Raw genomic sequence first — 6,903 nt, forward strand, 5'->3', positions numbered from 1 at the left:
AATTTCAGTATTTCATAGAAAGAAATGAAGAGGAAACACGATTGATTAGATCTGCATTATCTATAATGATACGTTCGGCAAATGATTTAATTTACGTAAATTATCTTTTTAATTGGTAAATGTTAAAATTATATTACGCAAAGAAGCAATTATAATTTTAAAATTGTCATTAAAGATATTTTTTTATTTCTACACAAATACGCTGTCATTGTAGTCAGATATGATAGCGATGCGTTAAATTTCTTTACTGCTAATTTCGAGATAAGATTACCGGGATGTATACTGATAGATTATACTTGGCATTGTGTGTGTTGCATGAGATATATATCTCGAGCTCATTGAGAATGCACGCGGAACTACCGCTATTGCAAGATCGACAGATTTTTCCTTCGGGAAGTAGCCCCTCGCGCGCTGCGCGCTCAGCATCGTTTGGCTGGTCCAGCTATTTTGGGTACAGAAATATTATATATCGATTCCACGCTGTGACGGATAATCAACGTGGCCGTATATGCCAAGTTCCATCCCTTAAGTTCTTGCCCGTGAGATATAATAATATATTGATGTAAAAACGTCAGTCGAATAATGTAAATGTCAATCGTCAATCGTAATGTCAATAATAAGAAAAATTATGATCTGAAAGTCGCGTTCGCCATACGAATTGCTGCACGAAGGTATTCTTTAGTTTAATGCATAATTTGAAAAGCAACCAGGCAAGAAACAAGAAATAACAAACTTATTAGACCTATTAAAAATCAAATATACCGACTACATCGGGAATACGAGGTTTCTGATTGATTGAAATGTTTTATTTTTATTAACTGTGCTTTTCAATTGTGTCTTAGGCTTTTCATTCACGTAGAGATGCGATCTCTAAGTACGGGATGACCATAGATCCACCATTTATCATTCTATATCTCATTTATATTGTATTTAAACTGCGATCGATTAATCGCACGCATCAACGGGAATGTACGCAGGATTGGAATTAATTCAACGAAGGTCGAATTAGTGATCGGTATATCTGTGCAAATAGGCGCGTCAAGCTCGCGCTGAGATTGCAACGGAGTTTGATATACTACTTGAATGTAAAATAAAAGCGATCGGGAGATCATTATATTAATGACATTACGAATTCAATGAAACGAATGCGTAACGCGTGTGTGCCATTGTAAATAATAATTCGTGGCGTTACGTCACAAATAGTATCTAAATTGATACTTTGTGAGATACCTATTTTTTGAATCGCTTAGAATAGTAACGACATACATCTGTATATGTTTACTTTTTCTTCTCTATTTTCTATGAAAAATCATATCGGTCTTTTACTTCGAAAATGATACAATTTAAAAAATTAAGCTTTTCAGAAAAAGGGAAAAACTATTTTTCAACTTATACAACAGAAAATTATTGACAAATCAAATAATATCGATAAAAAGAATAGAAACATGATTAAATGTCATTTTTATTATTTTCACATCGTCATATTTATTTTTACGAAAATCGTTTTTTTAAAAAGTTACCTTTTTTAAATTGATATATTACAAAATTATAACAAATCCGCAATAATTCATAAAAAATGACATACATAATTCGAAAAATCATCAAAAGTTTATATTTAGTTTTATCAGCTAAAATGACTAAATTCAAAATAATAAACTTTTTCTTCAAACTTCGATCACCAAAAACTGTTTTAACTCTATATAATTTTTATAGAAGATCCTCCTTTTTATTTACAAAAATGACGCAACTCAAGATGTGTTACTTTTGTAGAAAGTATTATGATTTCTTTAAAAGCTTAAGAAAACGACACAAAAAATTATTAACAGATGGGCTGTTAAGTTAGTTAAGTTTACTTTTGATTGACAGAGTAATTTTTACTCTACTTAACTCATTCATGATAATAACTTGAAAATTTTTTGAGTTGTGTCACTTTTGAAGTAAGGAAACAATATTGTCCTTCTCTTCACGCAAATTTAGAAATTATGTAACAATAAGTAAGACCGTTGCGCAAATTAAAATTCTTTTTCTATAAATATGAGTTGTACGATAAGCGATAGTTAGTCATTGTTTCGGAACAAGACAAGAACGTTGATAAAATGTAAAACACGTGACAAACAGCAAAAGCCGGTTTTCTTTAAACATCGTTATTTTACTTTAAATTTTAAGATCATACCGTCCGAGGTCGTCCTGTATCCCAGATGTAAAAAGATTGTATTGTTTTTGTATTATTAATTTAATTTTAATCATAGCTTTTACAGCGCGCCTTACGTAATAATAATATATTTAATACTAATGTATTTATTATTTCGAAGATTGAATCAAATTTACTTTTTTTTTAATGTAATTCATTATTTCTTTATTATAATTATTTTTCTTTATTATAATTATATAGACAGATAGATAATTGATATCAGTAAAATGACGATGACACGTGATTAATTACTATTTAGATTTATCTAAATTGTAATTAATTATCGGAAGTGCGATTAACTTTATGAATCATTGCAATCATAATATTACAAAAAAATTAACAAATGCAGAAGATATCATTTTTTCTCATTATATGAAAAAACACAGCCCATTTTTATTTTGTTAAATTTTGATTAAAATATTTTCGTTTTATTTAAAAGTGGTAATACAGTATGATACATATATATATTTTTCAGTTGCTTCAAAACTTTTTTTGTATTGAGGAATTATTTTTACTCATGTCGATATATTGCTTTGAATAAAAAAATTTACAAAGTGTAAAGACATCAATAGAATATATACAAAGCATTTTTCGGATTCCATTACTTGAATTTTAACTTTTAGCTCTCGTTTATGTACAGAATGAATAACTAACAAAAGAAGTTACCCAGTTGTAACTCAGTTGTTCAACTATTGAAAAGTAACGGTCAGAAGTTGTAGTATCCTATCTTCTATTAACTAAAGAGAGTGGCATTTGCTCGGAATCCATTAGAAGATTGGAGCTAAAGTTCGCTATAATCGATTTCGAAAATGGATTTAAATAAAATTTTTTTGTAATTTGTTTTTACTTTTCGGATTTTTCTATGTACGAGGCATTTCATGTTAACAAGTTCACAAAAAATCTCAAGTTTTTTTCGCGAAACACGTGTCTTATATTTTCTATATAGATAAGTTCTATATAGATTCTATATAGATAAGTCAGCAAATTAAAAGAAAAAAAAATAAAAATGATGGTTTCAAAGGTCTTTGACATAGAATGCTTCATATGTAATATACGTATGGAAAGAAAAACTTGGGTTTCGATTCAATGAGAAATTCTAATTTATTTCTAATTTTTCTACTTTATAATATAACAAAAAACTTAAAATAAAATATTTTTAACTTTTCGAATTTCAATTCATTGAAAATGTATAATAATAATACATTAAAGAAAATATATAATAAGTAAGAAAATATATATATTTTTATACGTACACACATTCGTACAACTTTATAAATATATCATACCCAAACGCAAATTTGAACTTTGAGAGGGATAAATAAAAAAATGTTCCACACGCATCACTGGAATTGAGATTTCATAAAATCAAGTTTTCCTATTCCACTTACGTATATTACTCATATGTACATAGCAAAACTCAAAAAGTAAAAAAAAAATTACGAAAAAACTCATTTAAACTCATTTCCGGAACCGGAAATGGAGCCGGACTCATTTATAGTGGATTTTAAATTCCTCTAATGAATATCAAATTTTCCGAGCGAATGGTACTCATTCTAGTTAATAGGAGATAAGATATTATAACTTCTATCCGTTACTTCTTCAGATGGACACTTGGATGACTTCTTTTGTAAGTATAATTAAAATTAATGTCAATACTTTCTTATATTTTTATGTTCTTAAATGTTTCAGAAAACTATAAAAATAATTAGACTCGGCATTAAATCCAAAAGAGAACTATTCGAAAAAGTTGTAATAAAAAAGTAAAAAATCTGTACGTTTGTGAATGCAAAAAGTACAGGGAAACTATCTTTTAAAAAAAATCTTATTTTTTAAGTAAATATTAATTAACAATTTATTAACAAAGAACTATATATTTCTCACAACTATTTTGTCTAAAAAGATATATAATTAAATAATATAAAAACAAAAATTTATTGAATCACATATTGAACACACAACAATCAATAGAAAATAAAAGCCTTTAACGGTCATTATGAAAATTGTGTCATAGAATTGATTTTTGAACTTTTAAAATGTAATCCGAACAGAATTATAATAAAAATATAATAATTTTATGCTGATAGGCATCTTGGAAAAATTTTAATAATGCTAAACTTATTAGAATTTGTAAACAATTTTATTACAAAAAAAATCTCGACCGGGAAATCTCGGGAATCTCCGGGCAAGTGTCCTTACAGTTAGATTATCGAGGCATATAATTAAAATATATTATTTTAAAGATAGATAAAATATATTATCTTAAAATATATTATCTTGAAAAGAGAAAATTATATTATTTGGATATAAAAATAATACCTTGGTACAATTGAGAAATTTACTTTCGAAGATTGCGAAGCTCTTTCGTTTATTTAAGGAATGTACTTATTGTATAAAACTGTTAATATTTATTTTCGACACGGAAAAAATAATTTTGCTAAAATATATCCATAAAAATATGGATGGGTCAATAAAATTTTTGTGGCAGATACAGAGTCTTTATCTTAAAGATCAAGATCTTTAAGAATTTTATTGAGCTTTTCATATATATAGCCATCATATAACCGGGTTATAATGAGTGAATATATTGATAAGAAAGTCGAAAAATTCCAGCTGTGGATTACAACATTTTTAATCCTGGAATCATAAAACGTAAATTTGATGCACACAGTTCATGATTCTAGGTTAAAAATACTAACACAGTTACATATTTACAGTACATACTTTTACAATCGGCAGCTGCAGAGGAATTCTTCGATTTTCTTATCAATATATTTGCTCATCATGAGTCACTGTGACAAGCAATAGATTACGCAACTCTCTGTGCGACTAAATATGCGTGAACATGTTCAAAAAAGAAAAGACAAGTGTGATAGCACTAGTATTGCTGTACCAGTAGCTGCAGAAAGGATTTTGACAAAATTTTAAGTGTTTCGTTGAAAAATTAAAATTAAAATGATATTGTGATTGATATGTATATAATTTTTTAGACGGTTTGCTACAATATATGAATATCAATTCGTTTTGTTTCAAACAAAAATTTGAAGTTCATTGCTAGAATATCAAAATTTTTGATAGAATTTCTACGCATACTTTATATGAAGGACATTCTGAGAATATCTTTAGGATGTCCTTTGAACATTTTTTGGAGGCTTATGTTGTATGAATTATCATCTTATTTTATTGAAGGGACAATAAACTAAAATGCAAAATTCCTTTGTCATTTAGCAAAAATGTTTTTTTCCGTATAAATAATTTTTTTTATAAAAATCCCCTATATGAATACTTTTTGCATTCATTGTGTGTGTGTGTGTGTATGTGTGTGTATGTGTGTGTGTGTGTGTGTGTGTGTGTGTGTGTGTGCGTGTGCGTGTATATGTGCGTATGTGTGCGTGTATGTGCGTGTGTGTGTGTGTGTGTTCTTGAGATAAATTCTTTATTACACTATCGTGTCAACTTCTTCCATGTCACTTATTAAGGATTAAGAAGTATCTGCAATCGTCATACACGACACTCCTCGAACTCTCTACATACATTTGTAAACGAATTCATCCTCAACGATTTAACATTTCATGAATTTACATACAACATTTTTTGGCCTATATTCTTATCGGGCAAAAAATTTTAATGGCACCGTAAATACAGAGAAACATGCTTGTTCTCTCATTTCAATATTCATTCAACTTTCGCTTGAACCGTTTGTGTCTGACGCGCTCGGTAATTCCTCGAAGTGATATGTACATAATTATATAGTTATAAATGACATAATTAATGTTGAATAGTTCTGTCTTAGGCTGTTAAAGTTCAGTTAAATGCACTTTTCGTCAGAAAAGAGATTTCCTCTATCCTGCGAAATTTTCTTAAGTTACGTATTAAGAGAACGCGCGAGTATTATACTTTCGTTTAGATCGTTTATTAGGTTTATACGTAATGATAACTACTTTAGTGCGATGAAATCGATTTTGATAGTAAACGAGTACTTCCGTATTGTATTTAATTGCTCGACACACTATGTACGTTTTTGATAGCGTGGATGCTCAAATTGTAATTTGTCCTCGAACTTGAGCATTGTCGTAATACTTTTAGCGATTAATACTTTAGACGTTTACTAGGACACAGTGTACACAAGATTCAAAGCGTTTAAATAAAAGCTTATTTATTGCCGAAAAAAGATGCGTTCTCTTCTATTATCTTTGATATTTCTCTAGAGATATAAATTGTAGATATGTTATGTAAGATTCACGACAAAGTTTTAATAGGTATTTCTCAAAGAACTCGCAATTCTACAAAGATCTCTTTTGAGAAACAATTACAAATTTGTACAAAAGGCTTATCAAAATTTATGAACTTTTTAAAAATTTATGACTAACAATTAATTTATATAACAGAACTTAATATCTTCTTGAAATTTTGATACTTAATTCATTACTATATGTGAATGTATGCGTTAATATTTTATCGAGCATATCATTTAAATGAATTAGTATTGATTTTAGTGTTAATAGATACACAAATATTTTGTATCTTTTCATTATATACGTACAAGAAATAATCTTGATTATCACTGCAATATCGTATTTAGTACGCTAGTAGTCGCTGTTTACAAGGCATAATGCGATCATCGAGCCCTCCCACGTAATATACGGCAAAATCTTATCTGTTATAGTGAATTACCGAGTCACATAACGTCAGCTCTTTAGTAGAATGTACTGGAG

The sequence above is a fragment of the Atta colombica genome, unplaced genomic scaffold (assembly GCF_001594045.1).
Source record: "Atta colombica isolate Treedump-2 unplaced genomic scaffold, Acol1.0 scaffold55, whole genome shotgun sequence".
NCBI classification, from domain to species: domain Eukaryota; kingdom Metazoa; phylum Arthropoda; class Insecta; order Hymenoptera; family Formicidae; genus Atta; species Atta colombica.